General features: G+C 41.9%; 1 protein-coding gene across 2 annotated transcripts in view; it reads left to right on the top strand.

Moving 5' to 3' along the window:
* The first annotated feature begins 4,912 nt into the window (after nucleotides 1-4,912).
* Nucleotides 4,913-13,606, top strand: part of GPR156 (G protein-coupled receptor 156) — a 109,665-nt gene continuing 100,971 nt past the window's right edge. For both annotated transcript variants that reach the window (XM_043475005.1, XM_043475006.1), the window contains exon 1: nucleotides 4,913-5,139. The gene's annotated coding sequence lies outside the window, so the exon portion shown is untranslated. The remainder of the gene's footprint in view (nucleotides 5,140-13,606) is intronic.

Here is a 13,606-nt window from a genome sequence, read left to right as displayed (position 1 = left end):
AAGTAAGCCAGAAAGAAAAACACCAATACTGCATACTAACACATATCTATGGAATTTAGAAAGATGGTAACGATAACCCTATATGCAAAACAGAAAAAGAGACACAGATGTACAGAACAGACTTTTGGACTCTGTGGGAGAAGGTGAGGATGGGATGTTCTGAGAGAATAGCATTGAAACAAGTATACTATCAAGGATGAAACAGATCACCAACCCAGGTTGGATGCATGAGACAAGTGCTCAGGGCTGGTGCACTGGGAAGACCCAGAGGGATGGGATGGGGAGGGAGGCAGGAGGGGGGATTGGGAAGGGGAACACATGTAAATCCATGGCTGATTCATGTCAATGTATGGCAAAAACCACTACAATATTGTAAAGTAATTAGCCTCCAACTAATAAAAATAAATGGGAAAATAAATAAACAAAAAAAAAGAAACAAGATTTAAAAAAAAAAATTACAAGTGGAACAAAATTAAAATGGAGTCAAGATGAGGAGACAAGAGGGTGAAATATGGAGGCTATCTTTTTTTTTAAGAAGCATTAGCATGAGCGACAGGAACCGGGGGTGCTTTAGGAGCTTAACTTGGTCAGAGTTCCAGTGCTAACCTCAATCCATTTTTTATCTACTATTAAAGATTTTTAAGTCAGCTATTACATAGTCACAGAATTAAAAGAACTCACACATAAAGAGCTTTTTAAAAAGAATGAGAATGAGTTCTCACAAAATCTAGAATATCAATAAAGAGATAATTTTACAAAAGAATGAAGTTCAAAGTCTGAAGTTGAAAATTACAATAAGTGAAATAACAAATTCACTAGAGGGGCTTAACAGCAGATTTAAAAGGTAGAAGAAAGAATCAGCACACTTGATGATGAGTCAACTGAGATAATGCAATCTGAAGAACAGCAAGATGAAAAAACAAAAATGAAGAAAACCTCAGAGATTTGTGTGACACCATCAAGTGTCCTGACATAAGCATAACGGGAGTCCCAAAAGGAGAGGAGGGGGAGAAAAGGACAAAAATATATTTGAAGAAATGATAGATTAAAACTTCCAAAATTTGATGAAAAGAATTGACTTATATATCCAAGAGGATATGTATGTATGTATGTATGATTACCACAAAGAGACCCATAACTGGGCATACTAGAGTCAAACTTTAGAAAACCAAAGATAGAACCTTTAAAGCAGAAAGAGAAACACAGCTCTTCACATCCAAGGGATCATCAGTAAAATTTATAACTGACTTTCCTCAGAAACTATGGAGGCCAGAAGGAAGTAGGATAATATATCCAAAGTACTAAAAGGAAAAACCTGTCAACCAAAAATTCTATATCCAGCAAAGCTATCCATCAAAAATGAGGAAGAAATTCAACCATTACAAGGAAACAAAAACTGAGAGTTTGTGGCTAGCAGACCTGCCCACAATACATGCTAAGGGAAGTCCTTTAGGCTGAAATAAAAGGGCGCTAGTGTGTGTGTTAGTCACTCAGTCGTGTCCAACTCTTTGCGACCCCATGGACTGTAGCCTGCCAGGCTCCTCTTTCCATAGAATTTTCCAGGCAAAAGTACAGGAGCAGGTAGCCATTCCTTCCTCCAGAGGATCTTCCCAACTCAGGGATCAAACCTATGTCTCCTGCATGCAGGTGGATTCTTTACTGTCTGAGCCACCAGGGAAGCTAGATAGTAGCTCAAATCCACATTGAGAAATAAAGAACACTGGTAAACATACTATGCAGATAAATACAAAAGACAGTATAAATGTATTTCTTGTTTGTAACTCTTCTCCTAATTGATTTTCAAATAAACTGCATGAAAAAGTAATTAATTATAAAACTGAGTTGATGAGCTTATACTACAAGAAGGATACAAATAATATTTGTGTGAAAATATCACAAAAGAGGGAGGAGGGAATGAGGTTACAATGGAGCAAAGCTTTGCATGCTGTTGAAATTAAGTTGGTATTACTCCAAATTAGATTATTTTAGGTATGGATGTTAATTACAATGCCCAGGGCACCCACTAAGAGAATAAATTTTAGTTTTTAAATTCTAAACAAACAAAAATATCTACAATCAAAAGAAACAAGGCAGAGCTGAGGATTTTAGTGGCTTGGATTAAGGACAGTCATTTTAAGACAGTGTCAGTCTAAAATTAAGGATTCAAATTCCTGAAGCATAGAGTCTCTCTGTTCTAGTGTGGGTCATGTCCACTATTATGGTCAAAAGAGGGGTTCCTAGCCTGGCAGATCTTTAGAATTGCATGGGAGGCTTTTTCCCAAATAAGTGGGTTTGGGCAAAAATAAATAAGTAATGACCACTAAATGGGTTAACATTTTGTTAACCAGAATTTTAATGAATCAAAATGGTCTATTTAATGTGACTATCAGATAATAATACATAGAAATTTATATTATACTATAAACAGAAGTATATTTGTGAATAGGGCAATTTGGATTAATAGTGACTGAGTATGGGATAAGGATAAGAGAGTAGGATGGTATGTCAAATTTTTTAAATACTGAAATAGAAGATTGATTTCCCTAAGAAGTTTGAAACTGTAAAGTCTATTTTAGTTTTCCAAGTGCTATGTTGACTTGTGATATTAAGGCATGTGATATTAACTTGCCACAAACTGGAATAAGTTGCAGTTGGTTTTTAAATTCTAAGCAAATAAAAAGTAAATGAAAAATTGGGAAAAGTATTTGCAAAACACATGACATGTTAACCTGTGACATACATATATAGTTACTATCGATGTCTACTGCCATACCACCCTGAACACTCCCAATCTTGTCTGATCTCAGAAGCTAAGCAGAGTAACATACAGGAAATTCTTACACTTTGAAAAGAAAAAGACCCATAACTCAAACAGTAAAATGAACTAAGTATATGAATAAACAATTCATAGAACAGAATATCCAAAAGGGGAAATGGAAAAGGAGCAGCTTCACTAGTAGACAGAGAAATAAAAATTTAAGGAACAAGAAATTATCACTATCCACTTAGCAGAATGGCTAAAAAGAAGCAAAGTAAATTGTTACAGCCTTTTAGAAGGCAATCTATTAACATTTTGAATAGACCAATCTCATACCTGGAAATCAGTCCCTAAGAAATTAAATTACCAGGGCATTTGGATATACATAAAGGATGTTTATTGAAACCCTGGTGCTAGTGGCAATTTTTTTTTTAAAGAATTTGAATGTGATAAATAGGGAAACGAGTTAATTTTGGTACATCCATACTGTGGAACATTATGCAGCCTCTAAAATAAAATGAATCAGTGCTATACCAGTTAAACTGGAAGATTTTTATGACATTGTTTAATGAGGAAAGCAAGAAGCAGAGAAAGGTTTACACTATGATTCCTCACTTTGTAAAATACACATATATATGGTTATATTAGCATGCTTAACTTTCTTAAATAGTTGAGAGAGGGTATAGCGAGGGAAGAGTCAGGTAAGAAAAGAGAAGACTAAAAAAGGGGGTATCCTAAACATAACATACATGAGATGATTCCATTTGTAGATAAATGATGGATGAACATGTGCATAAATATATACATGAAAATATGATCATCAAAACATTAACAGTGGTTATTTCAGTGTGTTGGGGGTTTATTTCCTTCCTTATACTTTTATGTATTTGAATTTTTACAATAAGCAAAGTTTATATACAACCAAAGAATGGTTATTTTAAAACGCATGTTGCCAATTGCCATGGGATTGAAGTTGAGTCAGAAACATCTTCTGCCTTGCAGGCTATGACAGTGGGGAGCCAAGAGGACACAGCCAGCTGTAACATACAGACCAACTTAGTAAGTGTTGTAACAGAAGCACAGAGTGTTGGGAAAGAAGTTAATTGATCTCTCAGATCTGACTGGGAATTTCTGGAAGAACACTGTTAAAGGAGACGGCATCTCAATTGGCTCTTGAAGGTTTGGGAACAATTCAATAGGTAAAGATGGGGATGAAGAGAAATCCAGAATAAGAGAACAGAGTGAACAAATCACACAGGGGCATTGAACACCCGGGATATATTCAAAGAACGGCCATTAGCCCAACACAGTATAACTGGAACACAGGTGTTGAGCAGACAGAAGGTTAGAATGGTAAGCTGGTTTCCAACTGTGAAAGTAGTTTAGACTGTATTCCACTTGCAGAGGGGGCTTACTGTTGGGCGGGGGGTGAGGCGGGCCGCGGAGGTTTGTTTATTTTTTCAAGAAAGCAACATTCTCAGTTCTGTTTTGGGAGTGGGGAGAGGCAGGAGACAAGAACACCAGTTAGGAACTTAAAATGATTCGGGCCAAGGTAATCAAGTTTAACAAGAGCAGCAATATGGGAATGAAGAGAAAGGAGAAAGATTCCACAAACATTTTTGAGGTAAATAGGGCAGGCCTTGGTAGAAGATGTTAAACCTTCTGTGCCTGGCAGCTGAGGGCTTGGGGATACACCAATTTGAGAAAGAGAACACTGGAACTGAAAGTGGGAACCACGCTGGGAGAAAAATTCCACTATTTTGCAGAATATACAGGGGCTGTATATAAAAGAAAGGAGAAATTCTGAGGTAAAATAAAATTATCAAATTGATCCCTCTCACTTTCTGTATGTTCCACAGGAAAGGGTCTGGTTGTAGAGAATGAGAGATCCGGGGAAAGTCCCGGGTAAAATCTCGGACGTAATTCCCGCTCTTGGGAACTGGAGCCCGAGCGTCTCTCTTCCCGCTCCGCCGCCGAGACCCCAGGGGCAGCCCGGTTCGGGAGAAGGAGGCGCGGGGTTCCGGTCCGCACGGCCAGGAGCCTTTCACACCCTACCCGCCCTCCGGGCCGAGCGCGGGGTCCGGCGCAGCGCGCGGGGCGGTGCCAGGGGAGGGGCGGGAGGCGCGGCCCCGCCAGAGCCAGGCCGGGTGGCCCCTGAGGCACCCGACGTCCCGCGCCCACAGCAGAGCCGGGCGCCGCCGTCCCGCCGCCTCCGCGCCCGCCTCCCGGCTCCCAGCGCGGTGATGGGCGCGGCGCCCTGCGGTACTGCTCCCGCCCCTCCCCGTCCCTTCCGGCCCCGCGAACCCGCGAGAGGCCGGGGCACTGCCTTTCTGCCGCCAGCCGCGGGCCTGGCGCTCCTCGGCGGTCCGGGACCTGGTGAGGTGAGCAGCGCGCCCTGGAGGATCCCATAGTCGGGAGTTTGTAGGAGCGCTCTGTGGGCAAGATATGTCCACAGAACGTCAAACACTTAAATTCTGAAGTAAAAAGTGGAAAGGGGGGAAGGGCGTTCTCTCCTTTGCAGAATCTGGGTCGCTTCTTTGGAAACGGTGAAGAAACTATCTTAGAAACTGGAGGCGAGCCCGGGGTCACTGACCAGGGATGCCGGTGGCAGTTTCCTGAGGAGAGAAGCGTACTGGTATTTGTCGGGAAGAGGGGCTGCGGCTGTTCTGTTTTGTTAAACAGGCGATAGCCTCCTGAAACGGAGGGATCCGGGAACAGCATTGTAGACCCCCCAGAGGCTCCTTACGGAGCTTGTCCCCAAACCTGCCCGTGGGGGGGGGGGGGGCACATGCACCCTAAGGGTGCCAGGTGGCGGGTAGGGTGGACTCCCTTACGAGGGTTGTGAAGTCCCGAATACAGAACGTTTTCTTGCTCTGCTTTCTGTCGAACTGCCTTGTTCTGGGCAGAGTCGCCCGGGAGCTGCAGCATCCTTGTAACTCTATCTGAAACTAGAGGCCACTTGTTTGGTATTTGAATGGTGGATATCTTGGTGTACTTGCGGCGCTGCGGAATATGAACTTTGAAGTTTTTCTTTAAAATTGAGTTTTGTTGTTTTCATTTTAGAATAGGAATCTGTGGGGAGAGACGTCATGACATGCTCTAACTCTTCCCTTTGTTGGTTTCCTAGGTACGTGCGTGCATGAATAATAGACAAATTAGGTCCTAGCCTATAATGAAACATCTTTCCTAGTGTAGTCCTTTAACCAGGATATGGAGGGTAATATCAAATTATTCCATCCCTACATGAAGTGTGGATTAAAAGCTGGAAAATTTGTGATGTAATTGTATGAGGCAGCGAGGCCTGCAAAGGAAAACTTATTTTTCTCTACCAATGGCTAAATGCAGCATAGAAGGCCTCCCTGCAGGCTGGGTAGCAGCCAGGCTTGCAGAACAGTAAGTAGCTTCTTCCTTTGCTGCAGCTGGAGCGAATGGATATGGAGATAAATGGCTGAGGATGTGGTAGTATACAGTGCAAGGCAGTTTGTGTCTGGAGAATAAAATGCCTTGGCAGGCTTTGCTTGAGTTAGAGATCTCTTAGGAAGCAAGTGGTTCTCTGGTCCCAAATTTGCCAACCTAATTCCTCTTCAGGGCCATCACTGTCTCTAGAGTGCTCCCTGTATTTCCTCTTCTCTCACTCCAGCTTTTAGCTTCTCCCTGTTCCCCAGTAAAGTCTAGGGTTGAGCCTGGCAGACATAGAGTTATGGTGGCCTCGGGATAGAGAATTTCCAAGTCTAGTGAAAGCAGAATTGTGGCCCAGGGGAGACTTGGGATGGGTAGGGTGAAGCAACTTCCAGCCTAGACTTCCAGCCTAAAAGACTCTCAAAAGAGTGGCAGAGTGATAAAGATGGAAGGGAAGAGATTTTCTCAGGTGGACAGTAGGTACTTAACAGTTTGTTTCCTGCTCAGAGTTTTAATATTTCCTTTTTTGTTGTTTGACCAAAAAGGTATTTCCAGATGGGGTTGGGGGAGTATAGAACTTCTCTGAAAAGTCCCTCCTTCTTCCAAATTTGCATTTCTTTCTACTCCCTTGTAGGTTTTTAAAGAGTAAGTGGGGGCAGGGGGATATAGAAGAAAGAAGCAGTGAGGCTCTGCCTTCCCACAGAGACAATGGACCATGGACTGACTTGGGCCCAGAAGTTGGATTTGAAAGTTGAAAAGAATGTTCCACGTTTCGTTAAAAATCAGAGCCTTTATTTTGCAGAAAGCCATTGAGAACCATAACATTCTCATTTACTGATGAGTTCTGCTTGATAAGGGATTCAAGTCTCTACTTCTCTTTTTTTTTTCCCCTTCCAACATTTTATTGTGAAAAACTTCAGACATACAGAACTTAAATTAAAACGTGGTCAAGAAATAGATGTGTGAAGGATATTAACATTTTGAGTGAGGGAGGAAAGGATCTTATTCTTCTGACTTTTCCCTAAGAATTCTAGGCATATCTCTTCATTGCTTCCTTTTTCCCATTCTTAAAACATGTGTGTGCTTAGATGCTCAGTTGTGCCTGACTCTTTGCAACCCCATGGATTGTAGCCTGCCGGGCTCCTCTGTCCATGGGATTCTCCAGGCAAGAATACTGGAGTGGGTTGCCATGCCCTCCTCCAGGGGATCTTCCCGACCCAGGGATTGAACCCAGGTCTCGCTTATTGCAGGCAGATTTTTTACCATCTGAGCCACCAGGGAAGCATAAGTTGGATGATATCACTCCCCTGCTTAACACTCTCCAGTGAAATAAGATCCCTCACGCTTGGAATAAAATCCAGCTCTCTACCGGTACTTATCAAAGCTCTACGTGATCTGGCCTCTTTGACCTCATATCTTTCCCCTCAATTTACTGTCTTCCTTGCTCTTTTCTGCTTGAACACTCTTCCCTTAAATACTTAAACTGCTTCTTTCCTCACTTCATTCAGGGCTCTTTTCAGATGTGACCTCCTCCATCAGGTCTTCCTTGACCACCTAATCCAAAAGCATGCTTTGTCCCTCCCTGTCCTCTGGCCCTACTTTAGTTTTCTTCACTGCATTTACCACTACCTGGCATTGAATACTATATCTCTTTCTTTATTAATCATCTCTATATTCCACCCCTCAAATGTAAGCTTCATAAGGACAAGAAATTTTTTGTCTTATTCACAGCGTATTGTAAGCAATTAATAAATAATTGCTGAATTAATTAGATAGTTAAATGACACAGATAAGACATTGCCTCCCATAAGGGTGGCATAGCCCTTGGTAAAATACTAGAAGTCCTTGTAAGTAATTCAGGTTAATCAATATTTTATAGGTAAATGATGATCCTGGAGATCAGTAGCCACTCTTATCCCCACAGTACTTTGAAGTTGAATCCTATGTTAGAAGCTGGGCTAGTTTTAAAAAACCCTCATCCCAAACAAGATATAAAAAATTTCAATCCTAGAAATTTCCCTCATGCCCCTTTCTTGTTACCCGCCGCCCACCCCCAGAAGCAACCTTTGTTATGATTTCTTTTATCATAGTTTTGCTGGTTCCTGGACATCATATAAATGCATTCACACAGTATGTACTTTTATGTCTGCCTTTTTTCTCAGCACAGTGTCTTGAGATTCATCCTTGTGGTTGTATATTAATTGTTCATTTCTTTTTAATTCCAAGATGGTATTCAACTGTATGAATATCTACTTTTTATTTACCCATTCTCTTATTCATGGATACTTGGGTTGTTTCCAGGTTGGGGCTATTTTGAACAAAGCTGCCACGAACATTTTATAGAGTCTACCTCATTTTAAGTCCTGTGTACTTTATGTGAAAATCTTCATGCCACCAGTGCTGAGAGAAATATGGCAAGATTATGGTGGCTATGACCAACATGGCAGCCTGCCTATACCCCAGCAAGTGCCTTCTCCAGACAGCCCCACTGGGTGCTGATCTCTTTCTCACTGCAGAGGGAGAACACTTGAAAAATGAGTGTCCAGGGGAGCCCTCAAGCATACTTTCAGTGTTTCTCAGTCCCTAAAAGAGACTGTAGAATGCTGCCGCCCATTGCTGTTGTATTCCTCTCCTCCTCTCAGCTCCCCATCCCAGTACAAATTGACTCTAATCAGCCACCGAGCATTCTGCTCTCAAGAGGTTTAAATATTTAAGAGTAAGAGTCTTGTTCAGAGCCTGATAAAATATTTATGTGTTTCCATAGGGCATTGGTTTTCATCTAGGCTTCTCAAGGTGTTTTTCGGAGACACTTGTCATAATCATGAGCTACTCAGACAGAGATAGATGATACAGCCAGAGAAATAATACTGAACCCACCTTGCAGAGTTCCTTGCTTTCTAGGGATGGGGGAGAATGAGCATACAGAAGAATGGGCATTAATAGTATCTGGATCAGGAGAAAGGCTGACAACTGTGACTTGGAAAAAGCAGAGTCTGTTAATGGAGTACCCCTGAGGGTGTGAGTCCAGAGGGGATGGTGGAAAAGAGCTTGTCAGCATGAGGAGGGATTATTTAAGATGGAATGCATTCATCCCAATAGAAGAATAAAGGAAAAAGCCTTTAAAGGACACAGTTCCTTTGACACTGATGTAGAAAGGCCTGTATAAGATAGCTATGCCGAGTGCTATAATTAAGTTATCACTGCTATGAAAATATGGGAGGAATGGAGGCTAGCCAGTGTTTCCAGATTGGGGGAGAGAACTAGCTATCTCAGGAAAATTGTTATTTTCTTCTCCAAGGAAAAAGTGCTTTTTGAATCGAGTTCTGAAGGAGTTATGGCTCTCTGACTGGCAGTTGTGGTGTGGAAGGGCATTTCCAGACAGAGTAACTTGAGCAGACATTCGAGTCAGGGCTATAGTGCTGGTGTGGCCTGAGTAAGGTGAAGAGGGGGTGTCAGGGAGGATTAGGGCAGGTTTGCAGTAAGAGATAAAGCAGGAGAGCTAAAGGCCAACTTGTAAAGGACACAGGAGCATGGACTTTAATCTGTTTGTTGTAGGGAATCATGTAACTTTTGATTAGGTCAGATTTTGAGCAATTCTTGGGTGGTGCCTCTAGCCCAAGCAAGGCCTTGAGGTCTGCTTATGTCCAAGACACTTCCAGAATATTCTGCTGTGGCCAATCCAGTCTAGAGCCTTTGTACAATCTACTCTAAAGGATGTAAACAGGAGGAGGTCAGATTCATTCAGTATACTCCTGGGACTAACTAGAAACAGGTCTCATCCATCATACAAATACTCTAAGTCAAACTGAATTCATAGGCTGTATGCTGCATCTTCTGATGGCAGCATACATCCTCTTTCGTGGCCACTTTGCCTCAGTGGGTGGTAGTTGGGAGGGCCTAAGTACCCCTTTATCACCTGAACCTAAATCTGAGTCAGTATACTTCAGGCTGGGTTGCCAGGCAACCAAGTGATGAGACAGGCAGACCATCGCTACAGAATTCAGACTTGCTTTGACCCAGCTACCGGGCAGTGACTGGAGAGGCAACTGGCAATAGAGGATTGACGCCATACAGATTGACAACCCATAGATAGGACTGCTCGGCCACCTTCCACATGTGTTTTCCCTTCAGATTCCTATTCAAAAGTGCCTCAGGATGTTTATTTTAATGCATAATAAAAATAGGGAGGGAGGAAGGGGTGTGAAATCTCTCCATCATCTCCACTTTATGATGTTTGTGATAAGGAAGAGATAAGTAGAAGTGATGGTCCTGGGGAAGTCAGTCCTCAGTGCAGCAGTGAGGAACTTTGCATATGTGTAGATTAGCTGGAGAGCTCTGGAATTCTGATGGGGCAAAGCGGTTTCTTGGTGTGAGGACAGAAAAAGGCATGGAGGACCCCATAGAGAAACTTTGTGATTCTGCCCAGGGCCTTGCTATTTGGAACTTTTCTCTTGTAGTGGTGGGTACATGTTCCAGAGTGACATTGAAAACACCCAGAAGAGAATGCACTGGGCCTTCCCATTGCCATCTGCCTAGGCTGGAATGTCAGCCTCTCAATCAGCACTGTCAGCTCCCATCCTGATTTTCCAGGGGTAACTGGGAAGACCCTGAGAGAGGAGGCAGAAGTGAAAGTCTTAACTAGGGACTAACAGTGTCCTTCAGTATTTAAGACAGTCTTAGTTTTCTGCATGAAGTGAAATCTCCCAAGGGCCATGCTTGCTGTATATTTCCTCCTAACAGGTGAAGAGGGTTCATGCTTAATTGAGTGCCTTTTCATAATGGACATTTCGGTGACTGTATGTTGTTCCCTGGCCTGCTTTTGGATGTTGTTTGGTGACTGGAGTAAAGAGGGAACAGGAAAGATGATGGCAGGAGACAGGAAAGGGAGGAGAGTAGTGACTGGCTGGGGTCCTAGGTACCCAATTGTCTGCAAGTGAAAGACTGGGATGAAAGAAGATCAAATAACCACCCACGGGAATCTTTATGTGCAAATGTTGCCGACAGCCAAAGTCAGTTGTGAAGAAAATAGAAGGGCTGAGACATGAGGCTGCTGTCAGCCAGTCAGAGGAATATTAATACAGGGTTGACACGCCGGAACACATAGCCATACCACAACCATGCAGATCCCAGCAGTAATATACTGTCCAAAACCCCTTCACACTTCCATCATATTCTCTCATATTCATTTATAATATTAGTTATGTATATGAGATATTTGTAAAGATATACAAATGCAGACCTACTTTAAAAAGTAAGTATAAAGAAGAAAGCATTCTAAAATATTACGAGCAGTGGGATTATGAGTGATTATTTTTCTCTTTTTCTAACTTATCCGTATTTCCCATGATTGCTGTTATAAGCATGGATTTCTATGATACTCAGCAAAACATTAAGTAAAATAATCTTTCAAGGGGCTCAGTAGGGAGAAAGAAGAAGAGGCATACGTGGAGGACAGTGGGATTTTACCAGAATAGAAAAAAAGATGTTGGAAGATGAATGAAAATCACAGAAGTGATTTTGTCAGGAAGACGGAAGGGAGAGTAGGTGGAGATTAGTAATGTTTTCTCTATTTACTGTTATTTACTAGACTTGTTATAATGTGTATTACTTTTATAATTTAAAAATGCAGTAAATTTAAAATATAAAAAGAATTTATTTAGACTATTATTTACAAGTAATGCCAGTGGAGTGTATAGTCACTTTCAGGCTGCTAACTTCTGCATATTTTTTGTTCATTGTTGAATATCAACAGTTGCTGCCCCACCCCCACCCCCGCCAAGCATCTGGAAGCTTTTATCATCATGAAGCCAAATTGCCAACACTAAGCCAACTGTCACACCTCCAAGACCTTAATGCCATTTTCTGGGCAACAACTGGAAGTCCCATAATTGGCTTCCAGTGGTCCACCAAGGTGCTAACACAGAGCACTTCGAAACTGGACAGCAGCTTCTTTCCCAGAGTTTAATATTTATTCCTGAAGCTGCCAGGCCATCCTTATACATCACATCTCTGAAATATGGAACTGGGGCCAACAAAAGCTGTCAGTAGCTGGAGTAGTGGGATTTTTCCAGACAAAACACTGTTCTACTCTCATTGAGCTAACTGACTCGACCAGCCTCTTGGGAACCTCTGTGGCTGAGCTTCTGGAGAGGTAGATGTAGTTTTCATTTCACAACCACTGGCCTTTTCCAGAGGCACTGTCGAGTCTGTGCTTTAGTTGGCTCCTTCTGAGGAACACGTGGTGAGGCCTCTCTCCTGGAACAGAAGTTACTGTCTACCTCTGTGTACCAGGATCAATTTAAAGCAAATGCTGGAGAACTATACAATCCACTAGCATTGCTTGTAAATGATAGTCTCAATAAATTATTTTTATATTTTAAATTTACTGTATTTTTAAATTATAAAAGTAATACTCATTATAACAAGTCTAGTAAATAGAGAAAACGTTACTAATCTCCACCTACTCTCCCCTCCGTCTTCCTGACAAAATCATTTCTTCTGTCCTTTTCTGCATTCAAACTTAAGTAGAGTTATTTTCTATTTCATATGTAAATGGAGTCATATAATACCAGTTACTCTATGTTTCATTTTATTTATTATATTAAGTACATTACTATAGGTACATGCATATAATTGATCCAGTTTTTAATAACTACATATATTCCTTTGCAGACATAATTTTCCCATTATTTTTGTATTGATAGATATTCTAGGTTATCCTCCAGTGTTGTTTCTTTTAAACAAAACAAATTATGCTACAATAAATATTCTACATTTATCCTTACACTGGTTTTTATTTCCATAGGAAAATTCCCCAGATTGGCATTTCTGGGTCAAAGGGAACACACACAATTTTCCTGCTCACTGTGGGTCTCCCCTCCAGCAGCCGTTTCCCTCCCTCCTTTTGTCTTGCTCTCCACCCTCCCACCGCCTTTCTTCAGGGGAGCCTGTGTATGTAGGCAGGAGAGCCCTGCAGTGAGAACTCATCCTTGCCAAGTGTGGATTATATCAGCTCGGTGGGGAGCAGGGTCTGCTGTGTCTTGGTTGCATTGTGTGTCTATTGCTTTTGGTTGGCCAGACTGTTTACAGTTCCCCTTGTTCATTTATTCCATGCTGAGGAATTATCCATGGTCTTCATCTGTGGCAGGAGCAGCCCAATCAGTGGGGAGGGAGGCGCTTTCAGAGAGGAAAGGCCGTTACAATGCTTTCTCACAATGCCAAATCTGCTATGTTTTTATGTCCTTTCCTTAATAGTTGGATTGAGAAAAGTTCTTTGATTCCATTCCGGTCTTCTCCCTCTATTTTCAGGGATTTGGGGATTTTTATGAGTATATAGTCAATCAACTACAGCTGATTACTTGACATGAGGATAATTAGTTGAGAAGGTAGGGGTCTTAGAGCTTAAGGATCAGTGCCACTCAACAGATGTAAACATTTTTAAACAAGTGA

The sequence above is a fragment of the Cervus canadensis genome, chromosome 7, assembly GCF_019320065.1.
Source record: "Cervus canadensis isolate Bull #8, Minnesota chromosome 7, ASM1932006v1, whole genome shotgun sequence".
Taxonomy (NCBI): Eukaryota; Metazoa; Chordata; class Mammalia; order Artiodactyla; family Cervidae; genus Cervus; species Cervus canadensis.
Note: the sequence above shows the minus strand (reverse complement) of the source record. Positions and strands in the feature narration are given on the sequence as shown.